Source organism: Phalacrocorax carbo, chromosome 4 (assembly GCF_963921805.1).
Source record: "Phalacrocorax carbo chromosome 4, bPhaCar2.1, whole genome shotgun sequence".
Taxonomy (NCBI): Eukaryota; Metazoa; Chordata; class Aves; order Suliformes; family Phalacrocoracidae; genus Phalacrocorax; species Phalacrocorax carbo.
Genome location: NC_087516.1, coordinates 34594566 through 34607993, shown reverse-complemented (window position 1 = coordinate 34607993; position 13428 = coordinate 34594566).

The following is a 13428-nucleotide window of genomic DNA, read 5'->3' as shown; positions in this document are numbered from 1 at the left end:
CAATTTGTTTGGTGCTATTGTCTTCCCAGTATGCTTTAATAATTTTTAAAGGTGAGTTCTAAAATAAATTTATTTTATTTTTAATTAAAATGTGGAAAAATATATTTTTCTTTTTGTTCTGCTATTTTGGACTTTCCTGAAATTCACACTGACACCCAATGAACTTGTAGTACCACTGAGACTTTCAGGACACTATTTACTTCAGGATACTGCATTACCAGCTGCTTTTTCTTTTCATGGGAATACCTCCAAGCATGCTGTCTTTATTTTGTCATTGCATAATCATCTATTTCCAAAAATATCAACACCGAATTCCTCATTTTGAGTAAATAAATTTGAATAGAAAACGTATATGATATTTCAAGTTTTAACAGTGCAGGTCTTGAAAAACATCAGTGATTCCTAAGCCATAGCTCATAAGCGCATGATAAATGGTTTACATACAATACGTATTGCCATTGTCACCATAACATTTATAAATTGTTGAGACTGGTGGCAGAAAGAAGTTGCAAGAGATTAGGAGGTAGGCAATCATGATTTCAGTAGGGGGCTTTTTACTCTGTCAGTCACCCTTTCAATGAGTTATTGGATGAAGCTGGAAATGAGATTACTAGTGCAATTAAAAAAAAGAAAAAGTCAGGTTAGGTTGTCATAACCTTTCCTGTTCTTGAAATTAATGAAGTCTAGACTTTGAAAACTTAGGCAAATAGTTTTGCACTGTCTCATGTAGCCTATGTGACGGTGTAGAAGAAAAAAAACATTACATTTACAGTAATTGAATTGTTTTCAGTGAATGGAAGAAAGTGGCTGGAAGGCTCTGTAGAAACATAATGTTTACTTTTCATACAGACAAGCAGAAAGAGTAGAAGTAAGGGCACAGCAGCATGCCTGGGAGACTGTGCAGCCTGAGGTATTGACCTGTTTCAGGTTTTCCTCTGTCTTCACCAATCACTTCTTAGCATTTATGAAATTCCATTCTCCTTCCTAATTTTCAGCAAACCCAGGACAATCAATTAACCTTTATTCTGTCATAGAGCATAAATAGCTTTATGTCCTCTAAACAAAAGAATATATGAAATCCTGTTTTGGAGAATAGTAAGAAAAATTTGCTAGCACATACTTCTAGAATTTTCAAAATGCCCCACGAGTTTGATTTTTTTTCAAGACATCCCTGGTCTTACATTCTGCAGCACTTGTCTGAACGTTATTGCTACATCAATATGAACATTGTCAGAAAACAGTAATACAAATTAAATGCCTAAAAAGATCTTTAAGCACTTTAAAATGCTAAAATATTTATGTGAAGAGTTAAAAAATGGAGGGTGAGAAGCAGTGAAACTTCAAAGAAATTGAAGTGGTTTAGCCAAAGGTATTTCACAGGTTTTGAAACCTCATAAAATATGTGAGTCCAAGGTATCTGCTTCAGGTGATTAGATTACTAAAATTAAACTTTCCCATCCATGTGAGAAACAGCCCTTAAAGCACAAATATGTAGGTCCCATATTGCAGTTTGCACTCAGCCATCCATGAAATAACTGGGGATGGGTGAGGGAGAGGTGTCAAAACAGACAGTCCACCAGTTGAAATGATGGCACTGGTTTTATTTTATTGATATGCAATAATGCTCATTTTTTTCAAAGGCTAAGGAATATCTTTCTTAAAGACAAAATGTCAGCTTTACCTTATTCAGTGGCTGCATCATTGCCATAAGAGACTCATTGCTGACAGTGTGTTACATTTCAGCTGAGTCTATTTCTGTCTCACACAAGCATATTTAAAGGTATTCCAAATGGATTTCACTGCAATGCTCGTAAGCCAACAGAAAAGCAGAACTTTATATTTTCCTATAAAAGCGAAAGGTGTATTTTCACCTTAACCCCTTCACTTGGACAACCAATCTGACATTTAATTACCTATTCAGAACCAGGGTCCTAATTAGAGCTCTACGGAGCTATTCACACATTGAACTTGAGTGAACAAGTGTCTCACTGTTTTTGAGTTTATTGCCATTAGCCCAGTAGGTTTGCTCTTCACCACAAGACTTAGTTCAACCATTATGCTCCAGAGAAAGAAAAACCCTGAGAATGCTAACACTGATATTACTGCACTCTACCAAGAGCCCACTGTGCTTTTCTCTCCTTTTGAATAAGCTATTAAAATACAAAGTAAAGAACTGTAGCAGATTCAACCAGTAGTGAAATACTTAGGCAGTTTTACAAAAAGGGTATTACTGAAAGAATGGAGGAACTTTAAGAAAAGAAAAAAAGTTGAAGCCATTTAAGATAATAGGATGCTAATTAAAGAGGAATTATAGTGGAGATTTTATAATACTTCTAACACTGGCGTTAATATTGACTGCTTCTGGATTGAAACAAGCACAAGGAGCTAAGGAATTACTGGCAATTAGGAACCAGATACTGCCACTCTCAGGGAGCAGCAGGTTTCTCTGTAAGCAGGTAATACTCAGGGCAAGTAACAGAGGCAAACCCTACCCTAGATACAGCTCAGTGTGGTTGCTCTGACACTGCCATGGCACTAAGTAATTAGGAATAAATTATACAGTCAGCTCGTTCTCTCGTAGGAGTCTTAATTGTGTTACTAAAGTGTGGGGCCTCAGCCTGAATGGGTGTTTCCAGGGCCTAACTCTTGAACATACTTACCTTAAACTGCACAATGCACTTTTAGACAGCTGTGACAACTTCTGAAATGCCCTAGAAAGGTTGGTTCCTGTATGTGTCAAATTATATCATCAAAATTACCACGAATAACTAGTATGGTTATATGCTAAAGAGATCACTCTCAGTGCAGAAGAGTCCAATTAGCAATAGGTAATGCATGATAAATATGGAAAAAATAGAAATTTTTTAAATATCTGTTGATTTAAAAAAAAATATTCATTTGAACACTTTTCTTGTTTTGCCTTTTATACTGACCTATGGAAAATTACAAAAGTTTCAAACAAAGCAAGTATACTTTAGCTCTATTTTGGTATGGTTAATAGAAAAACATTTAAAAGCTAAATGGCTATGTTATTTTAATTAAAATAAATAAAAGTGTTTGGTGTTGAGAATATAAGAGAATTTTTAGCCTAGAGCAACATGTTGTGATTGGGTTACACATCTGAGAAAACTGGGGATTTTGAAATTGAAAGCACTGAGTTTGCTGACGCAACTTTAACACTGTGTATAACACACAGCCACAGCAATGTAAACATTGCCAAATACAATACCTAATAAAATACGTCACTATACATTAGAAACAAGAGAAACTCTTATTCTTTACTATTCAAAATAGATTGATGTGGCATACTCCGTGAAAAACCATAGGAAACTGATGAAATTGTACAGCTTCATGTGTATGCATTTTTAAAATATGCCCTTCTTGGCCCACATTTTTCTGTTGTATTATTACACCTAGTAGGCCAAATACTGTGATAAGCAGAAATTGAATATAGACTGAAGAGGAAAGCATATTACAAACCATATAATTACCCTGCCCCAGAGGTATTTTCTCTCCTGAGGTTCTGCTTGTTCCAGTGCTTGCAGGGTGGGAGTCGGCTGCCTGTCCCTGCAACAGCAAAGACATAATGACTTTCTTCCCAAAAAGGGCTCAAAATAAAGGAACATAGAAAATACTAAGCAATCTGTACAATCAGCATGTGATTTCCTGAGGGCTAAGAGGCAAGAAAGTCAAGGTTATATTTTAATTCTGTTCTGGCTCAATCTATTCTTAGTTTTCTATTATTACCTCTTTTGAAAGAAAAAGTGCCCACATGTTGAACAGTCTAAAATAGAAACGCTAGCCCTAGATCAATTCTTGCCCATAAGTACCTACGATCATTTGCAAAGAAAAATCATTACCTAAAAGTCTTTTGGAAAGTCCTGACCTTGGCTACGTTAAAGTGCAGACAACACTCATCATCATTTCAGGAACATGCTCCTGCTTGTACCTACAGTAAGGGCTATTTCAGAAAAAATAAGCAAGTTATCTTTATTTACATGAGCCTAATGATGCTGGTGTATTGAATACTATGCAGTAGGAAAGACACTGCAAGCATCTGACAGCACAGTGGTGGAATGGGAAATAGCAGCATGGCATAATAAAGATCATAGAGGCAGACGGAGACCGATGACTCCAAGGTGAATGTTTCAGAAGTCTAAGGAGCATAGATAGGTGTCATGGCGTCTGGCATGTCATTACACAAAGGAGGCAGCAAAAAAGATTTAAGGTCCATGTAAAAAGGCAGAGGAAGGACATCTTTGAGTGCACACAGGGAAGGAGATTTTAAAACAGACTTGACTAGGATCAGTGATAAAATCTCAGAGGTGAAGAGAGGGAAAGAAAAACAAACGCAAAAGCCTACTCTTCTATCTAAATTTAGACAGAGGATAATCATCTGTAATACAGTCATGAGAAGTTCAAGTAGGAGAACAACCCTTGGGATGTTATTATGCAGCTGCCTCAATATATAAAGAACTACTTAGCTAAAATATAGCCAAAACCTAACGAAAGTAGCATCCTAGAAAGCTGGTGAGCTAAACCTCAGGGGTACATTACTGTTATAGAGATGCAGTCTCCTTAAGAATGGCAGGTGTGACAAGAAGAGAGAAAGGTGTACTTTTTGACAAGTTCATTAAAAGGATAGAGATTTTTTAGATTTCCTGTTTAACAATAGAAAAGGAAAATAAATGCAGAGCTGAATTCACATGTTCCACATAGGCCAGAAGACAAGATGACTAGGTATTTTTTTGAGGAATAATTCAATATTCCTAAAATTAAAGCCTTTGTAGAAAAAAGGAGTTTGTGATTTTTTTCCAGAGATACTTAAAGAGCAAAGAAGGATGACACAGTCAGTGCATGGAATATTCTGGGGGCAGCTTTTGTTCTGGAGAGTAAAGGAGGCTCCTGTTTACATCTTGTTTCAACTAACAAAAAATTATAGAATATGTAAACAAATCTACATTCAGCATCTGAAATTGTGAAAGACTACAGAAAAGCTGTGGGAAGTAATACTAATATGAAGGTAAACAAGCAGAAAATGATGGCTGAGGGGGAAGGCAAACTTCACCTGTTCCAGGAATATAGGAGACAGTCTAGTGGGAAGGGGAAAAAAGTTTAAAGGGCAAGGGAGTGCAGCACTGATGGGGGTTACTGAAAGAGGAGATATTAATGCATAGTGGTACGTTATACGTAAGTCAAGTAAGGAATGGCAGAATAGTAAGAAACTATTGTGGAGGCATCAGAATTTCTCCAGTGACCTGAAAATCCAAAAAGAATCAAACAAAAAGTGGAAAGAAGATTACAGGTCTAAACATGAATGCAAAGGAATAGCTCAAGCCCCTTAGGGATAAGATCAGAAAAGCATATGAACATAAAAGGAAAGAAGATAAGGTTCCCTAAATGCAGAAAAAGAAAATCAAAACACAGGCTTGTTGCTTAACATTAAAGGAGAGAAAATTAAGAAGGTCTCAATAAAGATGGAAGTATTTAATAGAACCTGTGCTCTAGTCTTTCTGAAATCAAAGAAACAAAAAAGGCATCTGTAAAAGCTCTCTGGATTCAAATATTTAATAAATTTAATTTTAACCAGGAGCTAATGGTGTACACCAGAGTAGAGAACATTTAAAAATATTAAAATAAAATAAGTGATATTTGACTGAAGAAAATAACTTTATAAGGTATAACCTTGATCTGTTCTTGATTTCTGACTAGCCATAATTATTCCCTCAAACTCGCCTGTAATGCTGAAAAGATGCCTGGGAAAGCAAAACTAACACAAAAAAAACCCACCAAAACAAACAAAAAACCACAATGGGAAACTCTAGTATAGTAAAAGTAGTTTCCATTCCTATAAGTATTCCCATAAATGCACATATTGGTCATTTCCTCAACTGAATGTTTGAATTTAAAAATATCTAAAAGTTTAGATAGTAATAGCTTTTTGGATTTTGTAAGAGCTGATCATATCATATTAATTAGTTTCTCTTAGACAGGGTACCTGGCTTTGTGGACAAAGGAGTAATGGATTGATCCTTCATCAGGTAGAATACAGTGGCATAAAGCTGTAACCAAATTCAATAAAAGGTTTGGAAGGTGTGATTTGTGAGTAAAGATGAAATAAAAGGGTTAGGAAATATAGAAATGGGGAAAGGATACATAACTAGGTATATAACAGATGATTGTTTAGTGAACAAACAGAGCCAGGGAGAAAATAAATATATTTTTCCAATGTTAAAAAAAAAAATTTAATCTGGATTCTAGGAAAAAAAAGAACTCTCCAGGACAGAAAAGACTTTCTGTGGACAGTGTCAAAAGGGTTTGATCTTTTGTTGTTGTTGGTTTTCGTTTTGGTAAAACATGGGTTATAAACAGGTGGCAAAGGCCTACATATGCCCAGTCTTACCTCAGTGTACCAGGGTGGGCTCGATCTTATTTTGGGCACATCTAGTACTCTCTTTCTCTTACTGTGAATACCACAAATATCCTTCATGCAATGAGGAAATGGCACATTTTCTTTTGTCGCATTTGTCATCATCTTTGCACTGCTTTATCTTCACTTTTCAGTGTTTGATGGAAACAATAAAATTGGGGAGCAGAAGCAAGAACCATGTAAACCTCCCCCTTCTTACACGCATAGTATAGCATTACAATGGTTACATGTAAAATATAATATATTCCTGTTTTCTTTATATGGCCATACAAAAAAAGGTGTATCTATCCATGAACAGAACAGAGAAAAACAAAGGTATTTTATATATCTTCTTACTGAAAAGTGTAAAAATATCTGTTAAAATTACTCTATAATTTCTCATCTGACTGAAGAATCTGATGTACAAAGAAAGCACTCAGATTTGCCATGAAATGACTTCAAACGGCATATTTGCCAGGGAAAATGGTAAGAAGGAGGAAGATTCATCTCCACAGGCAGGTTTTTTTAAGATTAGTGAAAGATGCTCTATCTTAATAATGATACTTGAGTAGAAACACTAAGGATGTTTTTTTTCCCGTCAGCTACATACTTAGTGGTTTAGAAAGACAGGTTGGCTTGATCTGTGTTTGGATAAACCCACAGCAGGACAGGAGCTGCAGAGGTGCAGAGAGAGCAGACCCGATTCCTCCTGATCACACAGCTGGGAAGCAAAAGTTTGCATCTCTGACCTCCGTGATGTTGGAGTTGCCCGTGGTTGTCTAACACCAACAGACGTCATGTTACTGTTCATCCCATTTCACACTTTTTAATATCTTGCTCTGATACCTTTTAATTTGCAAATTTCAAGTACTTTACAGAGCTCTACTGTTTTTACCATACTGCCTGAAGCAGCAATTCTGTCTGACTGACAGCCCTATGGTTACACTAGATAAGTATAATTTATCAATATCTTATGGTACATGTTGCAGTCAAAATCTGCCCTTCAGTGCTTTCCTTTGAAAAAAAAAAAATAAGAAGAGACAGAAGGAAGGCATGTTTTAAATCTCTAGTGTTCTTCGGTTTTAATCTGAAACAGGGACTGTGGCCTGTTCTTAACATAGCTTTCAAGGTGACCTCAAGAATAACTATCATAACATCTATCAGGCACTTTTATTCAGATAATTTACCCAGGCTGACATTTCTCAGTGCAATCAGAGCATTATTTTACAAGGACACTCTTAAACCCACCAGAAAACCCCCAAGATTTATAGCACATTATCAGACATTGATTTATTTTTCTCATCATTCTGTCTGCAACTGGATAAAAACAAGAATAATAATTTAAGGCTACATTTTTTTAAAGGATTAAAAGTTACTACCTATAAATGAAAAAAATATGCTTTAAACTGAGCGTGCAATAACTAGGGCAAGTTTATGCAAGGAAAATAGCTAGTAGATTATGCAAGGAAAATTTGGGGTCTGGAAGACACATAGTGTAGAAGAATTCCCTTCACTGCATGACAGCTTGTAGAAATGCGTCTTTACGATAAAGAAGTTTTCTGAAACCTCATATTTACACTTCTGCCTGTTGGACAGCAACAAGACAGTCCCTGCTGCATGTGGATTACCAGCTAATCACTAACTGGTCAGTACAACTTTTTTTTGCAGCCCAGCAATGTGAAACCAATGCAAGAGCAGTGGGTAGAGTCCTGTTCCCTTATTAATTCTCCTCTGCTTCTCAACAGCTCCGGCTGAGTCTGGCACAAGCTGAACACTGAGCTGATCTTTCGTCTCACAAAGGGAAGCACTATACTGCTCCTCAGAAATACACAGCAATGTAAAGAAATAATTATCCCTTGCAGTTCCTCATAAAAGCAGGTCTACTTTCTCTGGCATGCTGCTACAGCAGTGATCTATTTTATAGAGCCAAGGACAGTTATGTTTGACACATAGAGTGCCGGGTGTATAGCCATAAATCTGTACTGCAGGAGACAGTGAAGTGATTAGTTTAACACAGTGACAATGGGAAAAGGATACCTGTCATCTGCTAGCTGAAAAACTTAGGTTACACTCAGAAACAAATCAGGGTCTACATGTTGCTTATTTCAAGGCTTGTTGTGTGACAATTACCTTTCCAGTGCTAACATCCTAAAGGACTTACCTCTGAAGTTTCTGTATATACACCTCTGTTAGTGCCCTCATTCCCAAAGGAGGGTAAGTGTCAATTCAAAAAGTCTAAAGCCCACTTCTCAAATAATCCACTTTTTCTAGAACATCCTTTTGATATTCTGTAAATACTAGAAATACATAGTTATATTGTCTTTTTTTTTTTTTTTTAATTGTTGTAACCATCTGTGAGGCCTTCTTTTGGAAGCAGGCTTTCTTCTAGCCCAAATAAGAATAGGAGCACTAAAAGTTATTTAAATTGCCATTACTTTTAACCAGACAATTTTACTGCCTCAGATTTGAATTACATTGCTTTTATGTTGACATAAATAAATTAATGCATTCTAAATCTTAAATTAACCCTTTATTTTTAATTTTTTCAAGTGGCAAAAAAGAAAAAAATACTGTTGAACTGAGAATTTTAAGTTTTTTATTCCATGTTATTTGACATTTTTCCCATTGTTCAAGTTCATTAGAAAATACAGAAGAATAATAAATTGCATAAAATGTGTCAGTTTTAAGCCCTATAATTACTTCCTAAATGATTCTATAATTCAGTAATATGATTTTCAGACCTACTCTTTGGTAGAAGATTAAATTCATAACACCCTGAAAAGTCTTCAGAATAACAAACTTTTATCACAGATGAAGTTGTATGCTCTGGATCTTTAGATTTTACGTAGTGAGAGGTCCAGCTTGCAAGGTAAAGCCTATGTCACTAGTTCCTACAACCTATGACTCTGTATGAGCATGAGCATCTCAAAGGCCTTAATACATTCTTCCCGATATATGAATGAGCAACAGAAATTACATCATCTTGGCATCTCTCAAGTCAACTGCAATCTCCCAGGAGTTTTCTTTGCTGGAAAATGCAAGTTTCTTCATAGCTACTCTTTATTTCAACAAATGCTGCAATTGCAGTTAAGATCAATGTGATTCAACATCGTATTTTCTTAATTCTAGGACTTAGGAATAAATGAACAGTAATAAAAGACTCATTTTGTACTGGATACTCAAGTCGAGAAGACAAAAAAAAGTAAGTGAAGATCAGAACTGGGACACAAAACAAATTTGAGTTGGTATCCTAACATTTCAAAGAGGACTTAACAGAACCTACGTATAGAACATGTTAAAGTTGGGATTGCTTTGAAATGTTCATGGAAATATTTTTCAGAAAAGTAAGGGGAACATTCCCACTGAGAGTCCGTTGTACTAGGGAAGCATTGCAAGAACAATATTCTGATAAGTTTGTATATGTAATATTCTGCAAGGTTGCTGTGACCTTCAGTTGTCATCTGCCATAAATTTCCCTTGCAAATTTGAATTATCACTCATTTCCCTCCTTCCCTCCTTTCCTGAATTACTTAGGTTTCCCTCCTTGTTTAATTTGCTTGTTGGACCAGATCCTCCCTTTTGCAAATTAATTATCCAGTTAAATGTAGGTTACTTTCATAGGAGATATGATGTTATGCTAGTTCTACGAATGATCAATGAGAAAATGAACTTTCTTGTATTAGAAAAAGGACTCAAAGGCTTTTAAAAATTCTAAAACATTACAAAAGGAACAACGTTGTTACACAACCTTATTTAGAAAAATAGCACATCCTATTTCCATCCGATCTTAATTCAACAAGCTTGTCTAATCAGTCACAAATGAGCTATAGTATTTTACCCTACTTGTACATATCTGTTATCACCAGTCTCTTAAGACACTGTTATCCACAGTGATGGTCGTGTTCCATAAATAATTAACATTTTTTCTTTTTTTTTTTTCCAAATCTGAAGGGAAACAGAAACTAGAATTTGACATGCTAATGAGGGACTTATTGCACATATCCACAAAAAAAAAAAAAAGTGTTTAAGAAACTTGCAAAAATTTTATTATAAACATTTTGGTTGAAAGCTGTTTCGAAGTGGGTTTAGATGTCAGATTTTAACAAATTCTTAGTTGTTGAAAAGTCTCACCAGCTGTAGTATAAAGTTTTGGGAACTTTGCATTAGAACAATTAATCACTGAAATGGAAAGAAAGTAGTGTATCCATTGGCACACAGATAAATCACACATGATTTCTTTCTAATGTCTAGTCACCAAGAATAATAGCAAACACAGCTGGCAGGAACGTTAGGGGATTATCTACTCCATTTCTTTCCTCAAGCCAAAATCAAGTGCACCTTGTCCATGCTTGACAGATACTAACATCCAGTCATGGTGTTTCCACAGTCTCCCAAAGCAATACAGTCCTTAAAGATAGAAAGTCTTTCAAGGTATTTCAGCCTTAATCTGCCTTGCTTTAATTTATTTCTTGTCACACACATTCCAGATATGGAAAGTAGTTTATCCCTTTCCTCTGTGTAGCAATCTTTTATATACTTGAAGACCACTATCATGTTTAAAATGATGCAAGCTTTTTCAGCACAGCTAGCTTTTCAGCGTTCAAAAATTGCAAGAGAAGTAAGCAAAAGTCTACCCTCAGCTCCCAGAAACTGAGCTCTGAATGGGGACTGTGCTTGGAGTACTTTTGGAAATCTGTTCCGTAGAAGAGAAAAGGAAACTTGAAATGGAGATGGGAATAGTTTTCATGCACAGAAAGCTGCATTATCCCCTTGTCACAATGAATATGGAGTGGGCAGTTAAAACACAGCAATATAATATTTATGTTTAGCTCCATTGTGCTTTTGCAAATTTTATGATGCAGTGAAGGATGTAGCATCCATTTGGAATGTATGTCAGACTTGGAAAGATTTCCTAAAGAATTATGTAACCTCACTCTCTAGTGGAACATCTATACACAAATGAAATTACTCATAGGTAACTGACTTCTCTGTTGCTGCTCATGGGTGTTCATCTCCTTGTTTAAGTTAGGAAAGTAGGAGTTAGGAGCTAGCTTTCCAGTGCATGGTGTTCTTCACATGAGAGGAGTTTCTACTAACCATATTTCATTAAGAAGCAGAAGTCAGAAAGCATTTATTTAAAATTCATTGGTGCCTTTCACCATTTTTACATTGTTTTCTAATGACTTTTATGGGGTTTTTTGTTTGGGGTTTTTTTTTTCTGTTGTGGTTGGTTTGTATTTTTGTTTGTTATTTTTTACTTTACTAAGATTTCCTTTATCCATTATACAATATTATGCATTCACGTCAGTGTTCTGTCACAGGGTATGTGTTGGAATATGAAAGCATAAATTCAATAATAATTTGGATCTGTATGCAGGGCTGGACCATCTTCAGCAGCACTGAATTCTAAAATACTACTCATAAAAGAAACATTGAAACACCTGGGAACTTTGGTTTGCACAAATTATCATATTTATATGTTGTATATTTTAGTATCTCTAAAAAGTAGTGGGCAAGTCATTCTTATTTTGCTTTGAATTTTGCTTTATTTTTTAGAAACAAAAAAGTAACCGACTATTCTTCCTCCCTCCTTCTTTTCTTATTCAGGTTTATTTTGGTTAGGGTTTTTTTATTTATTTATTCAATGTAATAATCTATATTAACTCATCATCCTTGGTCACATTTTATGACTTTGGGGTTAGCATAGCTTCTAGTCTCCATTTCATTTGTGTGGGAATAGGTAAATGGTCACTAAACACATAGGCAACAAATAATTTAGAAGGAACCAAAAAGTAGCACAACCTCCTGCTAGATGTTCATCTGTTCAATTCAAGGCAATGATGTACTCTTGCCTACATTTTTTGCTCTGTAAGACTCTGAATCAGCTGAATTCTCAAGGCCACTGAAATAACCCAAGGGAATATCTTAGAGTAAATATAACAGAGCTCTTCTGGATTTGGAGAGCCAAAATTATTTAAAAACGATATTCTCTTAAGGAAGGTCACGATGCTGGGTCTTTTTTACCAGACAGAGGCAAAAAGTGGAAAACTGGACTGGAAGTGGGCTCTTCTTTCTTCTTTTATTGACATTGTCATTACTTTTCAGAAAGCTATTTTCATAGAGTTTGGGCACAATTCTATGTCAACACCTAGATGACTCTTCCTTGAGTTATTTCTCTGCTGGTGGGAGATTAAGCCAATTTCTGTTACCAGGAAGATAAGTAAGTTCATAACAACCTGTTCCAAAACATTTTCCATAAGAAGTAGGGAAATTATTTTTAGTCAAGTAAAATTTGCCACTCTGCACATTTCAAGTTCTGCATTATTAGGCAGTAAAAACAGACTGTCACTCAGGCTCAGGATAACTTATATTTAAACCTAATACATATTATTCTAGGTGATCTAGTTTTGCTATAAATCTTTGCACATGTTTTGGACTGTGTGTTCTGTGAGTGATGGTTATAAATGAGAAGAGGACGACTTAACTGGATGTTATCCAGTCTGTGGGTGGTATTCAGTCAGCATGATTTTTCATAGAAAACTACTTGGTATTACTTGAGTTTTGCTATTTCGTGCAAAAGGTATTCACAAAGAACAATGCTGGCAACATTAACATCTTCAAGTATACATTTTAATGGGTGTTCCTAATTCAGAGATGACTATAGAAATGGTTCATAACCATGAGTAGCAAGAATCCTTCATTTGGTTTTCAGTATAGCCAAGCTCTCCTTTTAAGCATGTGTTACAGTCAAAGAAATGACAGGAAACTGGCACTACTTTCCAACACAATTTCATTGCATTTTCACTAAAAAGAGATCATAGAATCATAGAATTGTTAAGGTTGGAAAAGACCCTTAAGATCATCGAGTCCAACCGCTAACCTATCACTGCCAAGTCCACCACTAAACCATATCCTCAAGCACCACATCTACCCTTCTTTTAAATACCTCCAGAGATGGAGACTCCACCATCTCCCTGGGCAGCCTGTTCCAATGTTTGACAGCCCTCTCGGGTTTTCCT